At 42.5% G+C, this 10,364-nt stretch overlaps 1 pseudogene; it reads right to left on the bottom strand.

The window, feature by feature from the left end:
- Positions 1-9,319, bottom strand: LOC105485787 (arginine/serine-rich coiled-coil protein 2-like; annotated as a pseudogene).
- Between the last annotated feature and the right edge of the window lie 1,045 nt (positions 9,320-10,364).

Here is a 10,364-nt window from a genome sequence, read left to right as displayed (position 1 = left end):
ACTTCTAAATACTTCTTCCTATTGCTTCAGAGTCTTGTAACTTTCTTCATCAACTGAGCTACATCGAGCTTCATCTTCACTCTTAATACCCATCAATTTCCTAAATTTGACATTTTGGTCCTTGTTTCCAAAATTCAATTTTTCGCGTATTTCAGCAGATTAAGATTTGTCCTCTTCTTTCTTGCCCTGCCAAAGCATTTTCCTTTTTTTCTCTTGTTCAGCAAATTTCAATGGATTCACATGGAAATTCTGCTGGGTTATAGTAGCTAGGTACAGCTATTCCTGTCTCTGCCAAAGCTTTAGCTTGCAGGGCTGCCATTTGAGCTGTCATGGCTATCTGAGGTATTACTTGCATTCCTGATGCCAACAGGGCAGCAACATTGAGAACAGAACCCCCAGTAGCTGCAGCTGCTGCAGTTATTTCTTGTTGTTTTTGTTTTTCAACCATTTTCTTGTATCGCTGTTCTTATAATTTCTTTGCCCTTTCCAACCTCCTAGCTAAAGCTTCTTGTGTGTCTATTGCTGTGTTTCTGCTTCTGAAGGGAAGTGGACTCGGAGTCCAGCTTTAACTTCTGCTAAATCTTCTCGGTTTTTCAATTCTCTTTTTTCTATCTCGACTCCTACTCTTTGTTCTACTCCTGCTTCTAGTCCTATGCCTGTGTCTCGATCTTGAGCAGGAATGAGATCTGATATGCCCTTTTCTTTCCCTGCTTCTGGATCTTGATTTCTTCCCCTCTCTGCTTCTAGGTTGAGACTTCTTCCACTCCCCACTCCTGGATCGAGACTTCTGCTCCAGCCTGCTTCTACTACGATGGCGTCTTTCACGAGACCTAGATCTTGAGTGACTTCTGCCTCTTGATGACTTTCATTTTTTGCATTTGTGCTTGTCCTCACTATTTTCAGATTAATTTAGTTGCTCTCTTTCTTTATCAGAGGAATGTTCTTTGTCATTATGTTCCTCAGATTTGTGTTTCTTAGAGGATTTTTCTTTGGATTCATGTCTTCTTGCCTCTTTGCTTCTGTTCCAGCTCCTGTGTTTTCTTCCTTTATTACTTGACTTTCATTTTCTTTCTCTTGACCTTGATCGTGATCTTGAATAATGATGTTTTGAGGCTCCAGGAGGAACAGATACATCTGACTACTCTTTTTTCTTATCTCTATCTGGTGATGTCCTTTGTGGGGTTAGTCCATCTCATTCTGTATCACTAGCTGCCACAGTTCAGAGTCCTGGCTGCTAGGGCCGCACCTCCACTTGCTGCTTTCAGCAGTTGGAAAAGTCACTTCTTAATTGGCATCCAAATTGAAAACCAATCTGCTATTTTAGAAAATTGCCAATATCAAGATGCATCCTGAATGACATCATTTAACCCCTCTTTGACTATAGGAGCTCAGAGTGTTGTCTGTTTAATTATTTCCTGCTTAATATCCTAGAGAAAATTTTGGGTAACTCTTTTTCCTCTTAATATACATAGAGCATGTCTATTTTCTACCCAAAGTCACTGAAGAGTTTGCTGCAACACCACCAAACTAGATAATACAGCCCAAGAAGAGAATCTTTAGCAGTCTTCCTCTAGATAAATCATTACTACAATATGAAGTTTATATTCACAGTCCATTTCATTTCTTTATGATTTTAGATTGGATGCTGGCAATAATTTCCAAGCCTACTAATAATTACCCTTCTGGCTAAGAGCATAGACTTTGCAACCAGACTAACATGGAGTACCTCTGCCTGCACACTTCAGACCTGTTTAGAAAGAACTATTTAATCTTGTGGACCCTTAGTTTCCTCATTTGTAAGATGGAAATAATTAAACCAACTCCATAGAGGTGTTGTGAAGATCAGTATGTGTATATGTTAAAAATGCATAGCGGGATGGGGCGCCCAAGATGGCCGAATAGGAACAGCTCCAGCCTCCAGCTCCCAGCGTGAGCAACACAGAATATGGGTGATTTCTACATTTTCAACTGAGGTACTGGGTTAATCTCACTGGGGTGTGTTGGACAGTCAGTGCTGGTCAGTGGGTGCAGCCTGACCAGTGAGACCTGAAGCAGGGCAAGGCATCGCCTCACCTGGGAAGTGCAAGGGGGAAGGGAATTCCTTTTCCTAGCTAAAGGAAACTGAGACACACAACACCTGGAAAATCAGGTAACTCCCACCCTAATACCGCGCTTTACCAAGGATCTTAGCAAACGGCACACCAGGAGATTATATCCCACACCTGGCCCAGAGGGTCCCACGCCCACGGAGCCTCCCTCATTGCTAGCATAGCAGTCTGAGATCTAACTGCAAGGTGGCAGCGAGTCTGGGGGAGGGGAGCCTGCCATTGCTGAGGCTTAAGTAGGTAAACAAAGCCTCCAGGAAACTCGAATTGGGTGGAGCCCACTGCAGCTCAAGGAGGCCTGCCTGCCTCTGTAGACTTCACCTCTGGGGACAGGGCATAGTTAAACAAAAAGCAGCAGAAACCTCTGCAGATGTAAATATCCCTGTCTGACAGCTTTGAAGAGAGCAGTGGTTCTCCCAGCACAGAGGTTGAGATCTGAGAACGGACAGACTGCCTGCTCAAGTGGGTCCCTGACCCCTGAGTAGCCTAACTGGGAGACATCCCCTACTAGGTGCAGACTGACACCTCACACCTCACACGGCTGGGTACACCTCTGAGACGAAGCTTCCAGAGCAAGAATCAGACAGCAACATTCGCTGTTCAGCAATATTCTATCTTCTGCAGCTTCCGCTGCTGATACCCAGGCAAACAGCGTCTGGAGTGGACCTCAAGAAAACTCCAACAGACCTGCAGCTGAGGGTCCTGACTGTTAGAAGGAAAACTAACAAACAAAAAGGACACCCACACCAAAACCCCATCAGTACATCACCATCATAAAAGACCAAAGGCAGATAAAACCACAAAGATGGGGAAAAAGCAGTGCAGAAAAGCTGGAAATTCAAAAAATCAGAGTGCATCTCCCCCTCCAAAGGAATGCAGCTCTTCGCCAGCAATAGAACAAAGCTGGATGGAGAATGACTTTCACGAGTTAAGAGAAGAAGGCTTCAGTCGATCAAACTTCTCAGAGCTAACAGAGGAACTACATACCCAGTGCAAAGAAACTAAAAGCCTTGAAAAAAGAATGGATGAATGGATAACTAGAATAATCAATGCAGAGAAGACAATAAACGAGCTGACGGAGATGAAAACCATGACACAAGAACTACGTGACAAATGCACAAGCTTCAGTAACCAACTTGATCAACTGGAAGAAAGAGTATCAGCGATTGAAGATCAAATGAATGAAATGAAGCAAGAAGAGAAGTGTAGAGAAAAAAGAGTAAAAAGAAATGAACAAAGCCTCCAAGAAATATAAGATTATGTGAAAAGACCAAAACTACGTCTGATTGGTGTGCCTGAAAGTGACAGGGAAAATGGAACCAAGTTGGAAAACACTCTGCAGGATATCATCCAGGAGAACTTCCCCAACCTAGTAAGGCAGGCGAACATTCAAATCCAGGAAATACAGAGAATGCCACAAAGATATTCCTTGAGAAGAGCAACTCCAAGACAAATAATTGTCAGATTCACCAAAGTTGAAATGAAGGAAAAAATGTTAAGGGCAGCCAGACAGAAAAGTTGGGTTACCCACAAAGAGAAACCCATCTGACTAACAGCAGATCTCTCGGCAGAAACTCTACAAGCCAGAAGAGAGTTGGGGCCAATATTCAACATTCTTAAAGAAAAGAATTTTCAACCCAGAATTTCATATCCAGCCAAACTAAGTTTCATAAGTGAAGGAGAAATAAAATCCTTTACAGACAAGCAAATGCTTAGAGATTTTGTCATCACCAGGCCTGCCCTACAAGAGATCCTGAAGGAAGCACTAAACATGGAAAGGAACAACAGGTACCAGTCACTGCAAAAACATGCCAAAATGTAAAGTCCATCGATGCTAGGAAGAAACTGCATCAACTAACAAGCAAAATAACCAGCTAATATCATAATTACAGGATTAAGTTCACACATAACAATATTAACCTTAAATGTAAATGGACTAAATTGTCCAATTAAAAGACACAGACTGGCAAATTGGATAAAGAGTCAAGACCCATCAGTTTGCTGTATTCAGGAGATCCATCTCACATTCAGAGACACACATAGGCTCAAAATAAAGGGATGGAGGAAGATCTACCAAGCAAATGGAAAACAAAAAAAGCAGGAGTTGCAATCCTAGTCTCTGATAAAATAGACTTTAGACCATCAAAGATCAAAAGAGACAAAGAAGGCCATTATATAATGGTAAAGGGATCAATTAATCAGGAAGAGCTAGCTATCCTAAATATATGCACCCAATACAGGAGCATCCAGATTCATAAAGCAAGTCCTTAGAGACTTACAAAGAGACTTAGACTCCCATACAATAATAATGGGAGACTTTAACACCCCACTGTCAACATTAGACAGATCAATGAGACAGAAAGTTGACAAGGATATCCAGGAATTGAACTGAACTCTGCACCAAGTGGACCTAATAGACATCTACAGAACTCTCCACTCCAAATCAACAGAATATACATTGTTCTCAGCACCACATTGCACTTATTCCAAAATTGACCACGTAGTTGGAAGTAAAGCACTCCTCAGCAAATGTAAAAGAACAGAAATTATAACAAACTGTCTCTCAGAGCACAGTGCAATCAAACTAGAACTCAGGACTAAGAAACTCAATCAAAACTGCTCAACTACATGGAAACTGAACAACCTGCTCCTGAATGACTACTGGGTACATAACGAAATGAAGGCAGAAATAAAGATGCTCTTTGAAACCAATGAGAACAAAGATACAACATACCAGAATCTGTGGGATACATTTAAAGCAGTGTGTAGGGGGAAATTTATAGCACTAAATGCCCACAAGAGAAAGCAGGAAAGATCTAAAATTGACACCCTAACATCACAATTAAAAGAACTAGAGAAGCAAGAGCAAACACATTCAAAAGCTAGCAGAAGGCAAGAAATAACTAAGATCAGAGCAGAACTGAAGGAGATAGAGACACCAAAAACCCTCCAAAAAATCAATGAATCCAGGAGCTGTTTTTTTGAAAAGATCAAAAAAATTGATAGACCACTAGCAAGACTAATAAAGAAGAAAAGAGAGAAGAATCAAATAGACACAATAAAAAATGATAAAGGGGATATCACCACCGACCCCACAGAAATACAAACTACCATCAGAGAATACTATAAACACCTCTATGCAAATAAACTAAAAAACCTAGAAGAAATGGATAATTTCCTGGACACTTACACTCTCCAAAGACTAAACCAGGAAGAAGTTAAATCCCTGAATAGACCAATAGCAGGCTCTGAAATTGAGGCAATAATTAATAGCCTACCAACCAAAAAAAGTCCAGGACCAGACGAGTTCACAGCTGAATTCTACCAGAGGTACAAGGAGGAGCTGGTACCATTCCTTCTGAAACTATTCCAATCAATAGAAAAAGAGGGAATCCTCCCTAACTCATTTCATGAGGCCAACATCATCCTGATACCAAAGCCTGGCAGAGACACAACAAAAAAAGAGAATTTAAGACCAATATCCCTTATGAACATCGATGCTAAACTCCTCAATAAAATACTGGCAAACCGAATCCAGCAGCACATCAAAAAGCTTATCCACCACGATCAAGTGGGCTTCATCCCTGGGATGCAAGGCTGGTTCAACATACACAAATCAATAAACGTAATCCAACATATAAACAGAACCAAAGACAAAAACCACATGATTATCTCAATAGATACAGAAAAGGCCTTTGACAAAATTCAACAGCCCTTCATGCTAAAAACTCTCAATAAATTCGGTATTGATGGAACATATCTCAAAATAATAAGAGCTATTTATGACAAACCCACAGCCAATATCATACTGAATGGGCAAAAACTGGAAACATTCCCTTTGAAAACTGGCACAAGACAGGGGTGCCCTCTCTCACCACTCCTATTCAACATAGTGTTGGAAGTTCTGGCTAGGGCAATCAGGCAAGAGAAAGAAATAAAGGGTATTCAGTTAGGAAAAGAAGAAGTCAAATTGTCCCTGTTTGCAGATGACATGATTGTATATTTAGAAAACCCCATCGTCTCAGCCCCAAATCTCCTTAAGCTGAGAAGCAACTTCAGTAAAGTCTCAGGATACAAAATAAACATGCAAAAATCACAAGCATTCTTATACACCAGTAACAGACAAACAGAGAGCCAAATCATGAATGAACTCCCATTCACAATAGCTTCAAAGAGAATAAAATACCTAGGAATTCAACTTACAAGGGTTGTAAAGGACCTCTTCAAGGAGAACTACAGACCACTGCTCAGTGAAATAAAAGAGGACACAAACAAATGAAAGAACATACCATGCTCATGGATAGGAAGAATCAATATCGTGAAAATGGCCATACTGCCCAAGGTAATTTATAGATTCAATGTCATCCCCATTAAGCTACCAATGACTTTCTTCACAGAATTGGAAAAAACTGCTTTAAAGTTCATACGGAACCAAAAAAGAGCCTGCATTGCCAAGACAATCCTAAGCCAAAAGAACAAAGCTGGAGGCATCACGCTACCTGACTTCAAACTATACTACAAGGCTACAGTAACCAAAACAGCATGGTACTGGTATCAAAACAGGGATATAGACCAATGGAACAGAATAGAGCCCTCAGAAATAATACCACACATTTACAGCCATCTGATCTTTGACAAACCTGACAAAAACAAGAAATGGGGAAAGGATTCCCTATTTAATAAATGGTGCTGGGAAAATTGGCTAGCCATAAGTAGAAAGCTGAAACTGGATCCTTTCCTTACTCCTTATACGAAAATTAATTCAAGATGGATTACAGACTTAAATGTTAGACCTAAAACCATAAAAACCCTAGAAGAAAACCTAGGTAATACCATTCAGGACATAGGCATGGGCAAGGACTTCATGTCTAAAACACCAAAAGCAACGGCAACAAAAGCCACAATTGACAAATGGGATCTAATTAAACTAAAGAGCTTCTGCACAGCAAAAGAAACTACCATCAGAGTGAACAGGCAACCTACAGAATGGGAGAAAATTTTTGCAATCTACTCATCTGACAAAGGGCTAATATCCAGAACCTACAAAGAACTCAAACAAATTTGCAAGAAAAAAACAAACAACCCCATCAAAAAGTGGGCAAAGGATATGAACAGACACTTCTCAAAAGAAGACATTCATACAGCCAACAGACACATGAAAAAATGCTCATCATCACTCGCCATCAGAGAAATGCAAATCGAAACCACAATGAGATACCATCTCACACCAGTTAGAATGCAATCATTAAAAAGGTCACGAAACAACAGGTGCTGGAGAGGATGTGGAGAAATAGGAACACTTTTACACTGTTGGTGGGATTGTAAACTAGTTTAATCATTGTGGAAGACAGTGTGGCAATTCCTCAAGGATCTAGAACTAGAAATACCATTTGACCCAGCCATCCCATTACTGGGTATATACCCAAAGGATTATAAATCATGCTGCTATAAAGACACATGCACACGTATGTTTATTGCAGCACTATTCACAATAGCAAAGACTTGGAATCAACCCAAATGTCCATGAGTGACAGACTGGATTAAGAAAATGTGGCACATAAACACCATGGAATACTATGCAGCCATAAAAAAGGATGAGTTCGTGTCCTTGGATGCAGCTGGAAACCATCATTCTCAGCAAACCACCTCAAGATGGAAAACCAAACACTGCATGTTCTCACTCATAGGTGGGAATGGAACAATGAGATCACTTGGACACAGGAAGGGGAACATCACATACCAGGGCCTATTGTGAAGAGAGGGGAGGAGGGAGGGATAGCATTAGGAGATATACCTAATGTAAATGACGAGTTAATGGGTGCAGCACACCAACATGACACATGTATACATACGTAACAAACTTGCACGTTGTGCACATGTACCCTAGAACTTAAAGTATAACAATAAAAAAAAATGCACAGTGACTATCAAAAAGTAACCTCCCAATTAATACATTAACATTTTTATTATTAATGAAATATGTTAAACAACTCCCCAAAGGAAGCCTCATGACACTTGAAGACAGACTATAACACCACACTTAACTGAGTTAGTTCAGATTTATCACTGTAGCACATTCGGGGTGGCTTTCCAGTTTATGACCTAACCATCTGATTTCTCTGAGCATTTTCTCCAGCCATCCTTCTTCCCCATCCACAGAGTGAGTCACTCATGTTTGCTCTGAGTGACACTGACTCTCCCTAGAGCAATCAGATTCTTTCTGCCAGGTTTCGAGAATTGTCATTAGTACCAGAGAGTGAGTCATTGGATCCATAGCATGCAAACTTGGGAGCTGTGAGGTAATCATGTTTGACTATGTGGACTGGAGAGGTCAAGAGTAACCATGTCTGCAAAGAGAAAAGAGTAGCCAAAGAGAGAGAGAGGAGCAAAGTTGAGAGATGGTTAAGAGTATGGACTTTGCAGCCAGACTAACATGGAGTGCCTCTGCCTGTGTAACTTCAGGCCTGTTTTAAAAAAAACTGTTTAATCTTGTGGACCCTTAGTTTAGAGAATCCTCATGTGTTCCTATTTTTTCATTTCCATTTTTCCTAAAACCTGGCTACATTCACATTCCTGAACTTTTGTTTCTAATGGACAACCCTTTATAGTGGATTCTGGTTTTTGCTAATCTAAATTAAGTTGCTTTCTTAGGAGGGGGAGCAACAAAAGTCACAACTAATATAATTACTATCTACTAGCTTACGTAAAATATATATTCCTTTTCATAAGCCTCATGCACACAGTACCACGTTATCATGCCTGGCACAAGTCTTGGAGAAATCAGTTCTGAAACAATTATTCTGGACTCAACATGTAGTGCTTCTTGTAATCAAAGACTCCCTTCCTGCTACTGGGACTTTGCCATTTGTGGTTTCTATCACCTGTAAATCTGGAACATGTCCAGGGATTGATGTTATTCAAGAGGTCTAGTGTTCAAGTCCCTGCCCTCCCAACATAATGTTACAGGATCATTGAGGTGTTGCTTCACCAGGCAGCAACCTCTGTGGCCAGTGTTGCCTTTGCCCAAGTTTTGCTCAGGCCCACTGGGCCCACTTGGCCAGGCAGGCTGCACTCAGCTTACACTACCTGCCTGGATCCCCTGCCTGCCAGTGAGCCAAGTGGTGAGGGGTGAGCGAGCCGAGTGTAGGGTATGGCCTCTGCGTACATCCAGGCACGCTGACTGTGGCAGGGCAGACAGCTCCAGGTGCCAGCATGGGTGCCAGCTCCCTGCAAGTCTGCAGCTGGACCAGGCATACTGCAAGCAGCTTCCATGGCTGGCATTGGGGAACATGGTGGTGCCTGGAAGCTTGAAGATGCCAGGAATCACAGAACCCTAAAAAGGGTGTCACAGCCCTGGCTTGGGGAGCTCCTAAGTCTGGGTTCCCTGAAGGGCTGCAGCTCTTCTCTCCTTCTTGTCATTTGCAATGTGGCAAGCAAGGGGCATGTTTCAGCCCCTCCATTTGGTGGGTCTTGAGTTCTTGTCCTGCACCCTGGAAGAATGAGCTACATGGACAAGTGAAAGGTGAGCAAGGTGAAGAGGGGCTTTATTGAGTGATATAACAGCTCAGAGGAGACTCACAGTGGATAGCTCCTCTCCACAGTGAGGGTGTCCTGACAAGTGTTCATCCTTCAGCAGAGAGGAGACCCTGGAGTGGGTAGCTCCTCTCCATAGCCAGTTGTCCGGACATTTGCTCAGCTCTCAGCAGAGAGGAGACCCTGGAGTGGGTAGCTCCTCTCCACAGCTGGTCATCCCAACTTCTTCTCAGCTCTCAGAAGAGATGAGGCACTGGAGTGGGTAACTCCTCTCCACAGACAGGTCCTCCCATAGTCTCCTTGAGTCTGGCTGAGTCCTGGGTTTTTCTGGGCTTCAGAGGGGAGGAAGTGCATGCTGATTCGTCCATGGCTGGCTATGGCTGGGCCCAGAAAAAGCACCATAAGTTCCCATTCTGGTCTGTCAGCCTGGCTCCCCAGTTTCAGGTTGTCCCTAACTTGAAGATGGGGCTTCACTGGGGACCTACCCTTTCTGCCCAGGAACATCTCTGGCTCCTGCCATTACCCAGGCTGTTTGTGCTGAGGGACGCCTGCAGGCAAGCCCTGAGCTGCTCTCAGTGCTCCCACCTCAGCCTCCATCCTATGCTCATTGGTGCCTCAAGTCCAGAGAGGTGGCAGGAAGCTGGCATGTTGGTGCTGCCCCAAGTGTGTACACACCCAGATGGGTCACAACAGCACCCTGGCTCAGCCTCAACTCTGCTCCAAGAC

This window comes from Macaca nemestrina, chromosome 14 (genome assembly GCF_043159975.1).
Source record: "Macaca nemestrina isolate mMacNem1 chromosome 14, mMacNem.hap1, whole genome shotgun sequence".
Classification (NCBI taxonomy): Eukaryota; Metazoa; Chordata; class Mammalia; order Primates; family Cercopithecidae; genus Macaca; species Macaca nemestrina.
Note: the sequence above shows the minus strand (reverse complement) of the source record. Positions and strands in the feature narration are given on the sequence as shown.